Below are 21,705 nucleotides of genomic sequence, written 5' to 3'. Positions count from 1 at the left end.
GGTATGGGAGAAAACCAGGAGATTGACACTCGATAATGATGTTCAATTAAAGAGCCTCAGCAGACATGATGGGCTGAAAGGTCTCTTGTTAGCCATAACATTTCTGTGATTCTGAGATTCAATATCACAAAGATCCTCTAAGTATGGACGGTACTTGAAGTAGGTGCTGCTACATTTTTCCTCTTCATTATTGGATGATTGGTCAGCATTATAGATTGATTTTCTCACTAATAGTCTGAAAAAGTCAGAAATCACATAACAACAGGTTACAGTACAACATGTTTATTTGAATAAACAAGCTTTCAGAGCCCCAGTCCTCCTTCAGGTGTTACCTGAGAGAGGTACCATCAGAAACAGAATTTATAAGTATAAGATCAAAGATATTAAACAAACCGAGGATGCTGTTGAGTCTTTAATTAGTTCGAATGTTTTACTTAATATATATATGTAAATCCCTGAATTTCTTTAAAGTCACTTTCCTGAGAGAACTAACGGTTTTATCAATGTAATGGAGAGATGACATTTTAGGCCAGACAATGCATGTGCTCCTGAGATGCTGCTAGGCCTGCTGTGTTCATCCAGCCTCACATTTCATCATCTTGGATTCTCCAGCATCTGCAGTTCCCATTATCACATGTTAGGTGTGAGGCCTTGTTTAGAATCTGTTTGTGTTTTGGTTTGGAGTTGGGCTGGTTTTATTTCTAAAGCAGGAATTTATAAAAACGCCACATTGACTGACTGACTGACTCTATAAATTGTGTGCTTTTTGAACAGAATGGAACTGCTAATACAAATTTACCCCGTAGATTTACATGTGTGTGTCTGTGAGGGAAAGAGAGAGATACAGTGTTCGCGAATGTGTGTAAGGTGGTGGGGGGTGGGGAGAATGCATGTGAGGGAGACAGTGTGTATGTGTATATGTGAGGGAGATGGTGAGCGTGAGGGAGAGAAAGAGAGACTGTGTATGTGTGTGCTTGAGATAGTGCGTATATGAGAGTGTCTGTGTGAGGATGTGTGAGAGGGAGAGTGAGAGAGGGAGAGTGAGAGAGGGAGAGTGAGAGAGGGAGAGTGAGAGAGGGAGAGAGAGAGAGAGAGTACAGTGTGGTGGCATCAGCTGTAGTGTGACATGAACCCAAGATCCTGGTTGAGGCTGTCCTCATGGGTACCGAACTTGGCTCTCAGCCTCTGCTCAGTGACTCTGCGTTATTGTGTATCCCAAAGTCCACCTTGGGGAACATTTGCCCAAAGATCTGAGCCCAAACGTCCTTGATTGCTGAAGTGTTTTCCAACTGGGTGGGGACATCCCTGTTTGACGAATGATGCACAGTGTGTATTCATGTGGTGTCATAGCATCTGCATGGTTTCGCCAATATACCAGGCCTTGCAGTGTATGAGATAGACAATGTGAGGGTAGTGTCCATGTCAAAGATTTGACATATCTTGCAGAGGTTGCCATGAGAGGGTTGCATAGTGTTGTAATCAATATTGTCCTGAAGGCTGAGTAGTTTGCTGCGATGTCTGTTTAAGGTTTGGTGGTTGTTTGAAGGAGAGAAGTGGAGACATGGGAAAGATCTTGGCAAGGTGCTCATCGTGATCGATAATGTGTTGAAGGCTGCGAAGAACATGGCATAGTTTCTCCACTCCCAGGAAGTACTGGATGATGAAGGGTAACCAGGTACCATGTAATTTCTGACCTTGTTCACCCCAGTCCAACACCGGGCACCTCCACATCACAGCATGAAAGGGACATGGGAAATAATGGTAAGGTGTTCTTCTGCCATCTGGTGGGCATGTTGAGATGGGCACCAATACAGGCCAAAGTCAAAAATGCAGCATGGGTGTCACAGGTCCTGATTAAGGAAGCATTTTTCAGTTAATAATACACTGTCATCAAAATTGTTAGCAGCTTGAAATATCTCATTGATTTAGCATGGATAGTGTGGTTAGTTTCATCCTCCACAAGCTAAGGTACTTCTCAAGTATATATAAATATATCCTTCTCATATATATATATGTATATCAATAAAAGTAGAACTAGTAGAATGAACAGAACTTCATCACAGTCACCGGACTCAAAATGTTAACTCTGCTTTTTCCCATACATGCTGCCTGCCTGCTGAGTTTTGCCAGCAACTTCTGTTCTTGTGTTTTCCTGTTTTAGGCCAGTTTTAACGTTTTCAATCCTTGTTTTCAAATCCCTTCACAAACTCAAGCCTCTCTAGCTTCCATCCTATCATGCTCTGAGGTCTCTGCTCTCCTGTAGTCTTGACCTTTTGAGCATCCTCAATTTTAATCACTTCAGCATTGCTGCCTACGATTGCTGAGAGTTTAATCTTTGTAATTCCCTCCCTAAAGCTGACTGCCTTGTTATCTCTCTGTTCTCCTTTAATTGGCACCTTAAAACCTACCAAGTATGCACAAAAGTCTTCCTCAGCGACTCAGAGTCAGATTTTTATCCCATAACTGACTTGCGGGATGCTTCACAATATTAAAGGTGCTTTATAATTGGAATCTATAATTATCAACTGTCATAAATTACATCTGAAACAATTAACTTTGAAATCAATATTAAAATAATGGACTCAAAATTGTGCTCTGTAACACTGCTCATTTTGTGCAAGAGAAAGACTTAACTGCAGAAAATGATGAATGGTTTACTCCCTGTACTTCCAGAGTGCCATGCTTGGAATGGTGCTAGTGCAGTGGGTTTATTTGTCACAGGAGCAGCTGGAAAGAAAGCATTCTCATGTCAATCAGTGTCAACTAATATTAGCGAGCAAGTTGCCAAGAAAATAACCATGTTTGAAAGTTAAAGGAGAGCAGTCTTCAGTGGAGTCAAGGAGGGCTATAGATATCCAGGGGCCCCTTCACAAGGGTGTCATCCAATTCTAGTCCAGGGGATTAGCCACAATAAGTCAAGTTCTTGGTCCTGCCAGAGTCTAGAGATCTGTATCCTTGCAGTTCAGAACAGGCCATGATCAGTCCTGCAGATCCAGCCCAACCTAATGCAGAAACCGGATTGCGCGGAGTTGCCAAATCAGGCCGGGAGTCGGTCACAGTCAGTCCTGGATGATGGGAGTTTGTCTACAGCTGGATAGATTACCCAATGCACTAATGCTTATGTTATCCCTCATAACAAACCTCTTACAGAAAATTCAAAAATGGAACAGATGTTTATTGCAGCTTAGTATTAGATGCAATAACTATGCCTCTCAGGTGCATCAGTCTGTGGGCTGACATTAAGCTATTAATTTAAACAGAGCAGCATGCTTCTTGTAGTGTGTAATGCTTCCAATGATCTTACATAAGGTGGAGTCTGAGTATTGTTCTGGTGACTGGGAAAACTACTTGGGTCTCTAGGTCTTTACCTTTCTTTTGATTTTTTTGTAGTTTCTCTAGATGAAAGTAATGTTGAAGTGTTCTATTTTTTAAATTGGAAAAATCACAGACCCTGCTTCAATTTGAATGCATTCACAGCCCTGATCCCACGTGCTAAATTTTTCTCTGTAGTTCACAGCTTAGCTCGTCCGGTTTTGAAGTTACATTTGTAAGGAACCTGAAGTCAAGTAGCCATGCATTGTCTGACAGCTCTTGATTTTTGAAAAGTGACAAAAAATCATGACCTTCGCTCGACTTAACTACCTCAAATCAGCCAAGAGGACTTGTTCACCATAGGCGGCATCACATTTGATGAGCAAAGATTTAGTCAAGGGATGCAAGAGGGCCCTTGCTGGATAATAAAGCGTGGAACTGGATGAACACAGCAGGCCAAGCAGCATCTTAGGAGCACAAAAGCTAATGTTTTGGGCCTAGACCCTTCATCAGAAAAGGGCTCTTGCTGGAATTGAGTTTATAACTTTAACAACAACTACATGAGAAAAGTCTATAATTTTACTCAATAATGCTTGTTGGTGGATTATAATATGGTAATTGACAAAAGAGTTGAAATCAAGATCACTTCTGAAAAAATGCAACTAAGCATGACTGGTGCACTATCAACTGTGCATGTAACTGTTGGAATCTCCTGATTGGATTGTGGAGTTGAGAGCCTTCCTGGTACATCCTCTGAGGGTTGGGTGACTTCTTCCTCAAGGTGGAGTTGGAATTGAGTTTCTCCATTGCTGTTGTAGGTTCAGTGGTCCACTGCTAGCACCTGAATAGGAGAAGAAATGAGTTGTGTGAGAAGGTAATAACTTGTGCTGTAATAAGAAATCACACTCAGCGGCTCAGCCCTGGCCAACAGCATGAAGCAGCATACTGGATTGGTTGGCCTTGCAGATTGAGACATTTCTCCTCAAACAGGAGGAGGAGCTGACCATCCACCTACAGATTCCTCACACAATATGCCGATCTTGGCTGTTTTGTCCTGGATGGTGGGCCAATTTATGATGTAGTGAAGCAAAGGAAGGGTTAGAGTATAGTCAAAATGGATGGATGTACAGAAGGCAGGAGGGGGATATTGATTTGGGAGGATGATGTGGAGGTGCAGGTGTTGAACAGGGGTGTACAAGGTCAAAAATCACATGATGCCAGGTTATAGTCCAAGAGTTTATTTGAAGGCACAAACTTTTAAGAGTCTCACTCCTTCTTCAGGTATCAGTGAGTGAGGTGGCATCAGACACAGAATTTATAAGCAAAAGATCAAAGGGTTATAGAACTGATGCGAATGTGTTGAACAAACCTAAGATAGCTGTTAAATCTTTAATCAGTTAGAAAGGATTAATATGCAAATTTCAGAATTTCTTTCAAGTCACTGCCCCGAAATAACTAAAGGCTTTATCAGTTCAATTTGCAGATTTGTAATTGCAGATACATACTATATTGTTCAAAAATCACACAATTTGTAGATAGTCAATGTGGCATTTTATAAATTCCTACTTTGGAAATAAAACAAGTCTGACAACTTGTTATCAGAGATAATGGGAACTGCAGATGCTGGAGAATCCGAGATAACAAAGTGTGGAGCTGGATGAACACAGCAGGCCAAGCAGCATCTCAGGAGCAGGAAAGCTGACGTTTCGGGCCTAGACCTAACCCGCTCCCCATCCCCCTTTTCTGATGAAGGGTCTAGACCCGAAATGTCAGCTTTTGTGCTCCTAAGATGCTGCTTGGCCTGCTGTGTTCATCCAGCTCCACACTGTGTTATCTCTGATAAGTTGATAGACGGCCAGATTGTAAACAAGGCCTCACACCTAAAATGCATTGTCAGACCTGGGATGTCACCTCTGGTGTACTCAGGGAACTGATAAAGCCTTCAGTTATCTCAGGCAGTGACTTGAAAGAAATTCAGGAATTTGCATATTAATCCTTCTAACTGATTAAAGATTTAACAGCCATCTTAGGTTTGCTCAATACATTCGCATCAGTTCTATTACCTTTTGATCCTTTGCTTATAAATTCTGTGTCTGATGTCACCTTTATCACTGACACCTTAAGAAGGACAGAGACCCTGAAAGCTTGTGTCTTCAAATAAACCTGTTGGACTATAACCTGTTGTGTGATTATGGGAGGAGCCATAGAAACATTGTAAATGGGAGCAGGAAGAGGCTATTCGGCCCTTTGAAGCCGCTATGCCATTCAGCATGATCACGACTGATTGTCCATCTCAATTGCCTAATCCTGCTTTCTCCCATAACCTCTGAACGCGTTCGCCCCAAGTGCTATATCTAATCTCCACTTGAATACATTCAATGTTTTGGCATCAGCTACTTCCTGTGGTAATAAGGCCAAAAGACATGGGAGTGGAAGTAAGGCCATTCGGCCCATCAAGTCCACTCCGCCATTTAAATCATGGCTGATGGGCATTTCAACTCCACTTCCCTGCACACTCCCCGTAGCCCTTGATTCCTTCTGAGATCAAGAATTTGTCGATCTCTGCCTTGAAGGCATCTAATGTCCTGGCCTCTACTGCACTCGTGGCAATGAATTCCACAAGCCCACCACTCTCTGGCTGAAGAAATGTCGTCTCATTTCCGTTTTAAATTGACCCCCTCTAATTCTAAGGCTGTGCCCATGGGTCCTAGTCTCCCTGCCTAACGGAAACAACTTCACAGCATCCACCCCTTCTAAGCCAAACATTATCTTGTAAGTTGCTATTAGATCACCCCTCAACCTTCTAAACTCTAATGAATACAATCCCAGGATCCTTAGCCGTTCATCATGCGTTAAACCTACCATTCCAGGGATCATCCGTGAGAATCTCCGCTGGACACGGTCCAGGGCTAGTACATCCTTCCTGAGGTGTGAGCTCCAAAATTGGACACAGTATTCTAAATGGGGCCTAACTAGAGCTTTATAAAGTCTCAGAAGCACATCGCTGCTTTTATATTCCAACCTTCTTGAGATAAACAACAACATTACATTCGCTTTCTTAATCACAGATTCTACCTACAAAGTTAACCTTTAGAGAATCCTGGACCAACACTCCCAGATCCCTTTGTACTTCTGCTTTACAAATTTTCTAATCATTTAAAAAATAGTCCATGCCTGTATTCTTTTTTCCAAAGTGCAAAACCTCACTTACTCACATTGAATTTCATCAGAAATTTCCTGGACCACTCTCCTAAACTATCTAAATCTTTCTGCAGCTTCCCCACCTCCTCAGTACTACCTGCGTGTCCACCTATCTTCATATCATCGGCGAACTTCGCCAGAATGCCCCCAGTCCCTTCATCCAGATCATTAATATATAAGGTGAACAGCTGCAGCCCCAACATGGAACCCTGCGGGACACCACTCGTCACCGGTTGCCATTCCAAGAAAGAGCCTTTTATCCCAACTCTCTGCCTTCTGTCAGACAGCCAATCCTCAATCCAAGCCAGTAGCTCACCTCGAACACCATGGGCGCTCACCTTGCTCAGCAGCCTTCCGTGAGGCACCATATCAAAGGTCTTTTGCAAGTCTAGATAGATAACATCTACTGAGTTTCCCTGGTCTAACCTACTTGTTACCTCTTCAAAAGAATTCTAACAGGTTTGTCAGGCACGACCTCCCCTTACTAAATCCATGCCAATTTGTTCTTATCTGACCCTGCACTTCCAAGAAATTAGAAATCTCATCCTTGACAATGGATTCTAGAATTTTACCAACAACCGAGATTAGGCTAATCGGCCTATAACTTTCCACCTTTTGCCTTGATCCTTTCTTAAACAAGGGAGTTAGAACAGCAATTTTCCAATCATCTGGGAACTTCCCTGACTCCAGTGACTTTTGAAAGATCACAACCAAAGCCTCTGCTATTTCCTCAGCTGCCTCCTTCAGAACTCTAGGATGTAGCTCATCGGGGCTGAATTTCACAGGCTCACCAGATGAAGAAATATCTGATCTCCATCCTAAATGGTTTACCCCAAATCCTCAGACTTTGATGTCTGGTTCTGGACACACCCACCATCAGGAATATCCTCCCTGCATCTACCCTGTCTAGTCCTATTAGAATTTTATAAGTCTCTATGAGATCACCCCTCATTCATCTGAACTCCAGCAATATCAATCCTAACCTACTCTATCTCTCTTCAGATGTCAGTTTTGCCATCCCTGGAATCAGCCTGGTAAACCTTTGCTGCACTCCATCAAGAGAGAGAGCATCCTTCCTCAGAAAAAGAAACCAAAACTACAAACAATATTCTACATGTGGCCTTGCTAAGGCCCTGTACAGCTGCAACAACACATCCCTGCTCCTGTATTCAAAACCTCTTGCAAGGAGGACCAATAATATCATTGGCCTTCTTTACTGCCTGCTGCACCTGCATGCTTACCTTCAGCAACTGGTGCACAAGGACATTCAGGTCCCACTGCACATTCCCCTCTCCCAATTTACAGCCATGAATGAGGAATGAGGTGGGCAAAAAACATTGAATAGACATGATGCAAACAGCAGTGAGAGTTGATGAAATGTGTGTACAGAAGCAGAGTTACAGTGAGTGCTGACCCTGTGAATGGACAGAGACAATGGTGGCACTTGCTATTGTGGAATGCATAAAATGATTAAACTTCTTTCTGCACTGCCGGGTTTCCTCTCATCCCAGTCATGCCCTGACCTAGGTCACCATCCGAGTGCAGGCTGGCTGTGTCTGGTGGCATGGCCAACGTTGGCAGTCAACAGGAAAAACAATTGCACACTCCTCCAGTACCCTGTGCATCAGCACTCCAAGTCCCTGCTCGTGAAGGGGGATTTCACACAATGTGTTTCCGGCGTTCAGCAACTAAAATTGTGCTTGGTTAAGCTTTAAATATGACACCTAAATCATGAACCACAAAAGGTTCTGGCAGTGAGTGGCAAGCAGTTCCCCCTCTCCTGCGAAAAAGCCCAGTTAAAAATGAATGCAGTGAAGACCAGGAGACTGTGCGAGTGAACCAAGCACTATGAATCTCACTTGACAAAACATGTTAACTAAAAATGTGAAAATGTCAACCCTGGAAGTTGCTGCTCAGTTTTGTTTCTCCTTCAACATCAAGGGATTAATGTGTCACTTATCACCTTCAGCTGGGGGATGCTTAGCTCAGTTGACTGGACAGTTGGTTTGTGATATAGATTGATGTCAAAAGCGCAGGTCCAATTCCTGCCTTGGTTGAGGTTGGCACGAAGGTCCCACCTCTTCCCTTACTTGACACCTGGTGACCCTTAGATTAAACTCACCACCTAATGATAGAGTGGGACAACAGTGATTTATCTTTCCACTTTACCTATTTCAAAGAAGTCATAGAATCATACAGCATGGAAACACTCCCTTCAGTCCAACTCATCTGTGCTCACTTGACATCCCAATCTGACTTAGTCCTATTTGCCAGTATTTGGCCCAATCTAAACCCTTTTTATTCATATACCCATCCAGATGCCTCTTAAATATTATAATTGTACCTGCCTCTACTACTTCCTCTGGCAGCACATTCCATACATGAACCATTCTGTGTGAAAACGTTACTCCTTAGATCTTTTTAATCTCCCCCCCCCAACCCATCTTAAACCTCATCCCGCCTCCTTGACCTGTCCGTCCTCTCCGGACTGACCTATCCCCTCCCCACCTATCTTCTCCTCTATCCATCTTCGGTCCGCCTCCCCCTCTCTCCCTATTTATTTCAGAACCCTCTCCCCATCCCCCTCTCTGACGAAGGGTCTAGGCCCGAAACGTCAGCTTTTGTGTTCCTGAGATGCTGCTTGACCCGCTGTGTTCATCCAGCTTCACACTTTGTTATATTAAACCTATGCCCTCTAGTTTTAAGTCTTAAAATATAATTTATTGTCTTGTGATCTTGATTGACAGATGTCCATAAACATAAGATTCAAGCTTTAGAGTCAAGTTACTTTGTTCCTTCCTTTATTTCTGGAGTGCCACAAAGCCTTCTTGAAAACTTTGCATGCCTTCCTATTTTTTGTTTCAGATTTCCAGCATCCGCAGTTATTCTGTTTTTTCTTTAGTGTCCCCTCTGTAGCAGTTGTTGATGTCTCTTACTTTAACTATATTGCAAAAGAAAACTGTGGACATCCTAATGTGTGTTCCATTATATTCTGATTTACTGTCTTATTAACAGTTATTAACAATGGCTTTCTTAAAACCATAAAAAGATTGTGAAAGCATTGTATGACTGTACAAAGTAATTCATTCAAATTAAACAAATTAAAATGCTTAAATAACAGCACTAAATGGATGAAAGGGTGTTTCCATGAATTACATGTTAGGAAATGTATCCTTCTGTGTGAAAACCTGAAGAACAGCCAATACTATGAATCAGAAACGAAAAAAAGAGAAATTGCTGGAAATGCGCAGCTGGTCTAGCAGCATCTGTGAAGAGAAATCAGAATAAACACTTCAGGTTGAGTGACCCTTCCTCAGAACCCCTGAAGAGGCATTACTAAAGTCAAGTATTGTTTGTGTAATAATAAAGGGTGACTTGGTGATGGGATACCGGCCTCTGTGGAGTTATTTCAGTAACAACGAAACTGAGATTGGGTATTTTTCCAGCTGTGAAAAAGTTTACTGTTTGTTTAAAATTCTCAAAGACAAACCACCCCTTCAGACTCCAAAATCAGTACAACCGATACTACCCATTCCATAAACTGGAATAGTGTGATGATTCCTTCACTGTCCAGCCTTTTGATTTGTTTCTACTTTTACCTGCAAGGCAAATGGCACTTTACAGACTAACAGACTTTACAGAATTATGGAATTGCTTCCTGGTCAACATGCAAGGTGGCCTTGACTCCTCTGATAGGAAGTCTTTCAGGAAGGCTGAGGGACTAATTGAAGTCCAAATTAAATATGTGGAAGCCATTTTCTAATTGAAAAAAATGTTGAGCTAGTCTACTTGAATCTCTTGCAACCAATTTTGCCACATCAGCTTGGCCAGAGCCTTTTACTCCAATCAGTAATAACTAAACCAGCTACTTTGCATAAGCGACCAGAACCAAAGTTGGACCCGTAATCTGTGAAAGTTCCCCTGTATAGGTTCTCAGTCTAGCCGAGGTCTTGTACGAAATTAAGGGCTGTCAGTTCAGAGTGAATTTTGTTAAAGACTGCAATCACTGATGTAGCTGCACAGGTATCAACCTCTATTAGAACTGAATGATCATTTAACCATAAGTTTCTGAGGGAGGGTCTAGGCCCAAATCATCAGCCTTCCTGCTCCTCTGATGCTGTTTGGCCTGCTGTGTTCATCCAGCTCTACACCTTGTTATCTCTTTATTTTGATTGGTCAGATTTTGATGTTGCTACACAATTTAACTATTCTAAACCAGATGTAGGTGGACTTGCCGGGGTTTGAATTCTCCTAGATATCCTCCTGGACACCGCCTATGAATTGTCTTATTCACTTTAGGTGCAGTACTACTGTTTGGCTGTCTTGTACACCAGCAGCATCTATAATGGCTTGCTGGGCCAGATCTTAAATTTTAACCATTTAACTGAGGCTTTGTTTTGGTGTCCTAAATGATGCTATGCAATTGCTTTCACTCAGGTGATGTTCCCCAAGCTGAGTCAGATTAGCAAGACTGTCCACTTGCGTCGAATACCCTACAACTCATATGGTCCACTTGCCACATTTTCCAATGATAAAGCCAGTCATAGTGCCTGTTTGAAATCCAGTTGGGCTTCAGCTAGTAGGCATTTTTCCATAGTTACATCATTAATCCCACATAAGGAGGGAAGTAGAGTTGAAATGCTCATCAGCCATGATTTAAATGGCAGTGAACTTGATGGGCCGAATGGCCTTACTTCCACTCCTATGTCTTATGGTCTTAAGAAATGGTCTTCAGGCACTTCATTAAACTTAAAGTCACAGACTTCTGCCAGTCCTCTTAAAAATCTTTATACGTATTCCCCTGGTTCTCGAATTGACAAGTAAAAACGATACCGTCTCAGAATTAGAGGAATCTTGGGGTCATAATTTTCCTTGACCATGTCCATCAGTTCTTGAAAGGTTTTAATGTCTGGTGCCTTGGGGAAAGTTAGGCTCCTAATAACAGGGAAAGCTGTAGCTCTGCAGGCTGTCAGGAGAATTACTTGTTTGTTTTCATCTGCCACAATATTGTTTGCCTGGAAAAAATAACACATTCTTTCCACATACTGGGCCCAGTTCTCAATGGTAGGGCCAAGCAAGTCAAGCTTCCCAAACAAAGGAATGGTGGAAGAAATGTTTACCCCAACTCAAAGATGACAGATACGAGTTTCTTCCAAAACATGCTTCACTCAGGCAGCCATTTTTTAGTTGAAAAATGTTGAGCTAATCCAAGTGAGTGAATCGCCCTCAACCAATTTTGCCCTATCAAGTTTGGGCCCGTGGCTTTTACTACAATCAATGGTAACTGAACCAGCTGCTTTTCATGAGAGACTGGAACGGAAGTTGTACCCTTAAATCCGTAAAAGGTTCCCTGGCAGAAGTCTCAGTCTAGCCAAGGTCTTGCACAAACTTAAGCCTAAGCCTAAAAAGGGAAGAATGTGTTCCAGTCCCTCTACATGACCTACTTGGGCTATAGAGTGAATGGGCATGAGGGGCAGAGGACCACAAAGAGGGGTGGGGAGTTGTACTTGAATGGCATTAGGTTTTAGGTAATCGTGCAGGTTATCATTTGAACCCTTATAACGTTGGGCTGCACTAGCAGATCGTCTCTGGTTCATTCTTTTTGTCTTAATTGTTTCCCCGTGTGTCAAGAATTTATTTAAAATATGTATACTCTGGAATGTAAAATACTATCATTTTATTCACGTTTTCCTTACATATATCTCATCTATTGAGAGCTACAACTATACTTGCTTGTTACGTGGAACAGAGTAATGGAGTTATAAAGCACGGAAATAGACCCTTTAGTCCAACTTGTCTGTGCTAAACAGATATCACAGATTGTAGAATCCCTACAGTGTGGAAACAGGCCCTTTGGGCCAACAAGTCTACACTGAGCCTCAGAGCATCCCACCCAGACCCAGCCCCCAATAACCCACCTAACGTACACAACCCTGAACACTATGGGCAATTTAGCATGGCCAATCCACCTAGACTGCACATCTTTGGACTGTGGGAGGAAACCAGAGTACCCAGAGAAAACGCATGTAGACACGGGGAGACAAACTTCACACAGCCAATCACCCAAGGGCAGAATCGATCCTGGGTTCCTGGTGCTGAGACGCAGCAGTGCTAACCACTGAGCCACCGTGCTGCCCCCTAAACTGATCTAGTCCTATTTGCCAGCATTTGGTCCATTTCCCTCAAAACCATTCCTATTCACGTATTTATCCAGATGCCTTTTAAATATTGTAATTGTTGCTGCCTCAACCACCTCCTCAGACATAAAGTCAGAAATATATTTTACGAATAGTAAAGTTTCTAGTTGTAAAAGTTGTGAAAATTGCCTTTTCATTTAAATAGGGAATATTGCGATTTGCTCTGTTTCTTTAAAATAAGTTAGTCATAAAGAATAATAATGACAGTGTGTTTTTATTCTATTTTAGTTGATGTTTGGGAGTGCAAATTATATCATTGGACCATGGTCTTAAAATGCGCTGATCACTACAGAATAAGATAGTATTAAAAAAATTGTAAAGTGTAGACTGCTGTTTTATTGGCCTTGGGTTACTAAATTGCTGCATTGGTAATATGGTTGGGACTATATTATTTAAACTATGAGCATTGAACTGGAGGACACCTGGATCCAATTGCACTCAGATCAAAGTTTAGAATAAATGGGTGTTATAAACAGTGAATAAATATTAATAGACGTGCAGTAAAAGTAATTTGACAAAAGCCTGGCAAATATTAGTTTATAAATAGAAATTAAGACTTTCAAAACTGGTATGAAATCTGATACATTATGGCACCAATTCTGCTGAGGCTATTGGAAATGCCATCTATCAAACCTTTGATAGATCGGCTTTCTGGCAGACTTTGCGCTTCAGTCCTGGGAGGAATTGAAAAATTATTTGCAGTTGTTTGCCTTCACTGCAAGAGTCTGACAGCTAGTGGAAGTTATGTATGTTCCACTGAAAAGCATGAACTCTACACTGGATGGTTTCCTACACTTATTTATTTTGGTCCTTCACCAGCACTGATTTTCCACCTTGCTCCTCTGAAAATATTGAAAATCCCAGAAGGAAGCTGCACAGGAATTTGCTTATTTTCATGAATATGAGACCTTTATGCCCTCAGGCCACAAGCTATGATAGTGATGATACCATGAGTACATTTTTGAAAAGAATAATGATATACTGATTGCAAGCCATAAAATATGTCCCTTTTAAAAAGGATGAAATCTTATCCCAAACGGATAGAGTTTAATTAACATTTCAAACTTCGCTTTGGAAGTTTGGTAACTTGCCTTGGTCTGCTGATTGTGTACCCATCTTGAGAGGTACACATTATTCTCAGTTGCAAACACAGAAGATGCTGGAAAAGCTCAGCAGGTCTGCCAGTGTCTGTGAAACATGAAGACACAGCACAGACTCAATGGTTCAACTTTGAGGTGAGTACAGGAGCAGACTGAACTTTGGGTTAACTGATGATTCTCTGAAAGTGGCCAGACAGGTTAAAACAGTTGTTAAGGAGGTTTATAGGATCCTGGGGTTTATCCTGAGGAAGGGTCACTGGACTCAAAACTTTAACTGATTTTTTCCTCACAGATGCTGCCAACCTGCTGAGCTTTTCCAGCAACTTTTGTTTTTGTTCCTGATTAACAGCACCTGCAGTTCTTTTGGTTTTTCTTCCCAGTTGTACTTGTTTGACCATTTGGTTGTTATCACACAACATCACTGCATAATCTTCAAAGTTGGAATGTTCCTCTTCAGTCTATCTGTTAATGATTGGTGAATTGTACATTGGTCTGACCTGGCTTCATCCCTTTGCAATGTAGCACTATGGACAGTAAAGCCTTTGTATGATCTAGGTTAGTTACACATTCTAGAGACATTTGCTCATACATAAGTATTTGTTGTTCTAATTCATATAGTTTTACTGGTTCTTTATTTGCTCATTGATCATGTATCTCTTTCATTCTCCACCTCCATGGAGCGCCACAAGTTGAGGAACATGTCTTTTCAGGTGCATAGTGATAATATATTAAGTACTGTGTTGAGTTCAGTGGTTGGCATCCAGATTATATGATAACAACGGTTGTAAAAGCTGTTTCTCTTTTGTTCATGGAACAACAACTCATCTCACTGCCAGCTGTCTTGCTGGCAATCTTGAAATTGTGAATCCTAGCTAGTGACATATTAACGAGTCGAAACAGAATATCTTTCTTTACCCTGTCAAATTGTTATTAATTTTGAATATCTCAATGTGGTCACCTCTTAATCTTTTCTGCTCCAGAGAATAAGCCCTGATTTCTCAAACATTTCCTTGTATCTAAAATTCCACATTCTTCTCGGAAATCTCCTTTGCACTCTCTCCAGGATTTTAACATCCTTCCCTAAGTAAGCTGCCCAGCACTGAACGCAATACTCCAAATGTGGCCTAACCAATGTTCTATAGAGGTATACCATCACCATCTTGTTTTTACATTTTCTGCCTCCATTTATAATCCCCAGGATCCTACAAGCCTTTTTAACAACCAGTTCAACTTGTCTGGCCAGCTTCAGAAAATCATCCGTGAAGCCTGAGGTCCCTGTGCTCTCGTACTCCCCTCAAAGTTGTACTATTGTGTCTGTATTGTCTCTCCACGTTTCTTCTACCAGAACGCATTACCTCACTTCTCTGCATTGAAATTCATCTGTCAGGTGTCTGCCGATTTGGCCAACTTGTCAGTGTCCGTCTGAACGTGTTGGATATTATCTGTAAAATCACTACTCTCCCTAGTTTCATAGAAAATAGAACAGTACAGCACAGAACAGGCCCTTCAGCCCAGGATGTTGTGCCGACCATTGATCCTCAGGTGTGCACCCTCAAATTTCTGTGACCATATGCATGTCCAGCAGTCTCTTAAATGACCCCAATGGCCTTGCTTCCACAACTGCTGCTGGCAATGCATTCCATGCTCTCACAACTCTCTGTGTAAAGAACCCGCCTCTGACATCCCCTCGATACTTTCCTCCAACCAGCTTAAAACTATGACCCCTCGTGCTAGCCATTTCTGCCCTAGGAGATAGTCTCTGGCTATCAACTCTATCTATGCCTCTCATTATCTTGTATACCTCAATTAGGTCCCCTCTCCTCCTCCTTTTCTCCAATGAAAAGAGTGCGAGCTCAGTCAACCTCTCTTCATAAGATAAGCCCTCCAGTCCAGGCAGCATCCTGGTAAACCTCCTCTGAACCCTCTCCAAAGCATCCACATCTTTCCTATAATAGGGCGACCAGAACTGGATGCAGTATTCCAAGTGCGGTCTAACCAAAATTTTATAGAGCTGCAACAAGATCTCACGACTCTTAAACTCAATCCCCCTGTTAATCATCTCCAAATTTAGAGACTGTGCAATCAATGCCCACCTCCAAATCATTCATAGAAATCAGAAAAGGCAACAGTCCCAACACCAATCCGTGGGCAACACCACTTTAAACACATCTCCAGTCTGAGATAGACACATCTATACCCACTGCTTGTTTCTGATCTTTTAGCAAACTTCTAATCCAGGCTGCCAAGGACCCATCCATTCCAAACATTTTAATTTGCTAACCAATCTGCCATGCAGCACCTGAAAGTTGAAATACACAACATTCACAGCACTACCCTTATTCATTGCCTGTATCACCTCAAAGAACTCTATTTTTTTCCAGACATAACCTCTCCTTGTCAAAGCCATGTTGACTGCCTAGCGTTAACTTATTTTGCTCTCTAAATGTGTATTTACCTTATCCCATATTATGGCCTCATATCAGTTTTTCTGCTATTGATGTCAAGCTGACAGGTCTGTAGCTTCCTGGATTATCCTTTGCCCTTTCTTAAACAACAGTGTCACATTTGCAATCCTCCAGTTTCCTGGGACTAATCCTGTATTCAGAGGAGCCTGGAAAATTTCAGTCAACAGGTCCACAATTTACTTCCTCACCTCTCTCAGCAACTAGAATGCATCCCATCTGAGTTTAGTGATTTCTCTACCTGGAATGCTGCCAGCCTTATTAGCACCTCTATGTATCACTTTACCTATCACAACTGTTCAGTTGCTCAACATCCACATTTTCAACTGAGCCATTTGCACCATTTTCTAATTTGATATTAAAGACAGAAACAAAGTACTCATTTAGTATCTCTGTCATACCTTTCTTTCAGTGAGCAGCCTGCCTTGCTTGTTCCAATGGGCCCTACTTTTTATCCGCATGAATTTTTGAATATTAATATGTCTGAAGAAAATTTTACCATTTGTTTTAATACAGCTTGGTATCCTCTGCTCATGCTTCCTCTTAGCCTACCTAATTCTAGCCCTAATCTCTCTCCTGCAGTTGAGATACTCTTCCTGATTTCTATTGCTATTATTATTCCAGCATGCACCATATGCCTCTTTTATCTTCCCTATTTTCTCATCAATATCCTTAGTTATCCAGGATACTCTAGTTTTGGCTATCCTGTATTCGCTTCTTAATGGGTATTACCTAGCTTGCAAGCTATTCATCTCAACAGTTTTGAGGAAGTCTCAACCAGAATGGATAGAGGGGAATGAGTTGATGTATCATAGTTGGCCCATCCAGGAGGCGTTTCACAAGGTACCTCAGAAAAGGTTCAGTCATTAGAGCCTACAATGTTGGAGGTTATTTATTTGGATGAATACAAAATTGGCTTATGGTCAAGAAACAGAAAGTGGGGATAAGGGATTCTTTTTCAGGGTGGTGACCTGTGACCAGTGGAGTTCTAGAGGGATCAGTGCTGAGACTGCCACTGTTTAAAACATTTGTAAATTACTTGGAGGAAGGAAGTGATTGTACTGGAGCCAAATATGCAGATTACACAGAAATATGTTAGAGATAGGTTGTGAGATGGATACAGTTTACAGAGAAATATTAATAAACAAGATTATGTAAGATTAAATAAGTGGGCAGGAAGTTGGCAAAAGGAGTACAACGTGGGGAAAATGTGAAGTTGTTCACTTTGGAAGGGCACACAAAACAACAGGATATTATTCAAATTGAGAAAAACTACACAGAACTGCAATACAAAAGGATCTGGGGATACTTGTGCATGGTACACAGAAAGCTTGCACATAGGTGCAGCAGGTAATTAGGAAGGCTAATGGAATGTTGACCCTTATTTCAAAGGGGTTACAGTTGCAAAGTGCTGGTTAGACTACTTCTGGAGTAGCTTGAACAGTTTTTGTCCCATTATTTAAGGGAAGATATTTAAGGGAAGATAATAACTTCAGAGACACTTCAGGGAAGGTTCACCAGGATGATCCCTGGTATGGGCTGGGGGGGGTGGGGGAACGTTGGTGGTGGATTGTCTTATGAGCAAAGGCTAAGGAGGACTGAAGTTTAGAAGAATGAGGTGATCTCATTGAAATATGTAGGATTCTTAAGGGGCTTGGCAGATCAATTACTAACGTTTCCCCCATGGGAGGGGACATAGGATCAGAGGACAGTCTCAGAACAAAAGGGTGCCAATTTCTTGGGACAACAAAATATGAGGCTGGATGAACACAGCAGGCCAAGCAGCATCTCAGGAGCACAAAAGCTGACGTTTCGGGCCTAGACCCTTCTTGGGAGTTTCTCAGGGGGTTGAGAGTATTTGGAACTTCTTGTTGCAGAGAGCTGTGGGAGATAGATATAGATAGATACATTCTTGATTAACAGCGGAATCAAGGGTTACAGGAAAAGGACAGGAAAATGGACATGAAGAATGCAGGGTCAGCCATGATCCTATTGAATGGTGGAGTCAGCTCGAGAAGCCAAATGGCCTACTCACGTTCCTATTTCTTATGGTCTTAACTAGACAGGCCAGGTTTAAGTCCCACCTACTCCAGTAATGTGTAAAAACATTTCTGAAAATATCTGTAAATACTGCAGCTACATGACTAAGTTAAGAATCTTGCAGCAGATAACACAACTCTTGATTCCCAAACCCTGCCCACCATCAGCAAGGCACTATTCAGGAGTGTGATGGAATATACCAGTACTTGCCAGGATGAGTGTGTCTCCAACAATACTTAAGAAACTTGGCATCATCCAGAACAACAGACCCATTTGACTACTTCCACATACACTTAGAATCCAGACTTGGAAATATATTGCCGCTTCTTCATTGTTGCAGGTTTGCAATGTTGCAAATCCCAGAAATCCCTTACTACCTAAATCAACTGTTTTGCAATGGCTTGTCAGGCCATTTGCCCTTTTTGCTGTTGAGCTGCTGCAGGAACGGTGGGTGAAAAGAAGGAAAATCCTATGCTTGAACTCCACATTAGGAAGCTATGTTTGAAAATCTGCAGAGGGGCAAGTGGTGACAGACTCACCAGAGCTGTTAAAGAATTAGAGCAACTCATTGGCCAGACGTCAAATTTTTTCCAAAGCTCGCTACACTGTGCAAACATTTGGTATCAGAAGAAATGAGAAGATTGCTGTTCATTGCAAAATCTGAGGACTCAAAGCTGACAAAATTCTAGAGAAAGGCCTAAAGGTTCAGGAATAGAAGACCATAAAACCATAAGACATAGGAGTGGACGTAAGGCCATTCGACCCATCAAGTCCACTCCGCCACTTAAATCATGGCTGATGGGCATTTCAACTCCACTTCCCTGCACTCTCCCCGTAGCCCTTGATTCCTTCTGAGAGCAAGAATTTGTCGATCTCTGCTTTGAAGGCATCTAACGTCCAAGCCTCCACTGTACTCCGTGGCAATGAATTCCACAAGCCCACCACACTCTGGCTGAAGAAATGTCGTATTCTAACCCTTAGGTTTGCATGCTCTGGTTTCCTCCTACAGTCCAAAGATGTGCAGGTTAGGTGGATTGCCATGTTAAATTGCCTGCAGTGTTCAGGGATGTGTAGATTTAGGGGGATAGGTCTTAAGACCATAAGACATAGGAGTGGAAGTAAGGCCATTTGGCCCATCAAGTCCACTCCGCCATTTAAATCATGGCTGATGGGCATTTCAACTCCACTTCCATGAAGTGAGGAAGAGCAAATTCTGAAACACAGGTATAGAACAGAGAACAGTACAGCACAGAACAGGCCCTTCAGCCCACAATGTTGTGCCGACCATTGATCCTCATGTATGCACCCTCAAATTTCTGTGACCATATACATGTCCAGCAGTCTCTTAAATGACCCCAATGGCCTTGCTTCCACAACTGCTGCTGGCAACGCATTCCATGCTCTCACAACTCTCTGCGTAAAGAACCTGCCTCTGACATCCCCTCGATACTTTCCACCAACCAGCTTAAAACTATGACCCCTCGTGCTAGCCATTTCTGCCCTGGGAAATAGTCTCTGGCTATCGACTCTATCTATGCCTCTCATTATCTTGTATACCTCAATTAGGTCCCCTCTCCTCCTCCTTTTCTCCAATGAAAAGAGACCAAGCTCAGTCAACCTCTCTTCATAAGATAAGCCCTCCAGTCCAGGCAGCATCCTCGTAAACCTCCTCTGAACCCTCTCCAAAGCATCCACATCTTTCCTATAATAGGGCGCCCAGAACTGGACGCAGTATTCCAAGTGCGGTCTAACCAAAGTTTTATAGAGCTGCAACAAGATCTCACGACTCTTAAACTCAATCCCCCTGTTAATGAAAGCCAAAACACCATATGCTTTCTTAACAACCCTGTCCACTTGGGTGGCCATTTTAAGGGATCTATGTATCTGCACACCAACATCCCTCTGTTCCTCCACGCTGCCAAGAATCCTATCCTTAATCCTGTACTCAGCTTTCAAATTCGACCTTCCAAAATGCATCACCTCGCATTTATCCAGGTTGAACTCCATTTGCCACCTCTCGGCCCATCTCTGCATCCTGTCAATGTCCCGCTGCAGCCTACAACAGCCCTCTACACTGTCAACGACACCTCCGACCTTTGTGTCGTCTGCAAACTTGCTGACCCATCCTTCAATTCCCTCGTCCAAGTCATTAATAAAAATTACAAACAGTAGAGGCCCAAGGACAGAGCCCTGTGGAACCCCACTCACCACTGACTTCCAGGCAGAATATTTTCCTTCTACTACCACTCGCTGTCTTCTGTTGGCCAGCCAATTCTGTATCCAAGCAGCTAAGTTCCCCTGTATCCCATTCCTCCTGACCTTCTGAATGAGCCTACCATGGGGAACCTTATCAAATGCCTTACTGAAGTCCATATACACCACATCCACAGCTCGACCCTCATCAACCTTTCTAGTCACATCCTCAAAAAACTCGATAAGGTTTGTAAGGCATGACCTACCCCTCACAAAGCCGTGTTGACTGTATTTGATCAAGCCATGCTCTTCCAGATGGTCATAAATCTTATCCCTCAGAATCCTTTCTAACACCTTGCAGACGACAGACGTGAGACTTACCGGTCTATAATTGCCGGGAATTTCCCTATTTCCTTTCTTGAAGAGAGGAATTACATTTGCCTCTCTCCAGTCCTCAGGTACGACTCCAGTGGAGAGCGAGGATGCAAAGATCTTCGCAAGTGGCGAAGCAATTGCATTTCTCGCTTCCCAAAGCAGCCGAGGACAAATCTGATCCGGGCCTGGCGACTTGTCAATCTTAATGTTTGACAAAATTTTCAGCACATCAGCTTCCTCTATCTCTATCCATTCCAGCATGCACACCTGCTCTTCAAAGGTTTCATTCACTACAAAGTTCGTTTCTTTCGTAAAGACAGAAGCAAAAAACTCATTTAGGGCTTCCCCTACCTCCTCAGGCTCCACACATAAGTTCCCTATGCTATCCCTGATCGGTCCTACTCTTTCTTTGACCATTCTCTTATTCCTCACGTAAGTGTAAAATGCCTTTGTGTTTTCCCGGATTCCTTCTGCCAAGCCTTTCTCGTGCCCCCTCCTGGCTCTCCTCAGACCATTTTTGAGCTCCTTCCTTGCCTGCATGTAATCCTCTCTAGCTGAACTTGACCCTAGCTTCCTCCACCTTATGTAAGCTACCTTCTTCCTTTTCACTAGAAGCTCCACCGCTCTCGTCATCCAAGGTTCCTTAATCTTACCCCTTCTTGCCTGTCTCAGAGGGACATATTTACTCATCACTCCCAACAACTGTTCCTTAAACCGTCTCCACATGTCTATAGTTCCCTTACCATGGAACAACTGCTCCCAGTCCATGCTTCCTAACTCATGTCTAATCGCATCATAGTTTCCTCTTCCCCAATTAAATATCCT

General features: G+C 42.5%; 1 long non-coding RNA gene across 1 annotated transcript in view; it reads right to left on the bottom strand.

The window, feature by feature from the left end:
* Nucleotides 1-3,154: 3,154 nt before the first annotated feature.
* LOC125457914 (uncharacterized) overlaps nt 3,155-21,705 on the bottom strand; it is a 28,419-nt gene continuing 9,868 nt past the window's right edge. Inside the window, exon 2 of the long non-coding RNA XR_007248695.1 lies at nt 3,155-4,153. This is a non-coding gene — a long non-coding RNA (uncharacterized LOC125457914). The remainder of the gene's footprint in view (nt 4,154-21,705) is intronic.

Source organism: Stegostoma tigrinum, chromosome 14 (assembly GCF_030684315.1).
Source record: "Stegostoma tigrinum isolate sSteTig4 chromosome 14, sSteTig4.hap1, whole genome shotgun sequence".
In the NCBI taxonomy this organism is placed as follows: Eukaryota; Metazoa; Chordata; class Chondrichthyes; order Orectolobiformes; family Stegostomatidae; genus Stegostoma; species Stegostoma tigrinum.
Note: the sequence above shows the minus strand (reverse complement) of the source record. Positions and strands in the feature narration are given on the sequence as shown.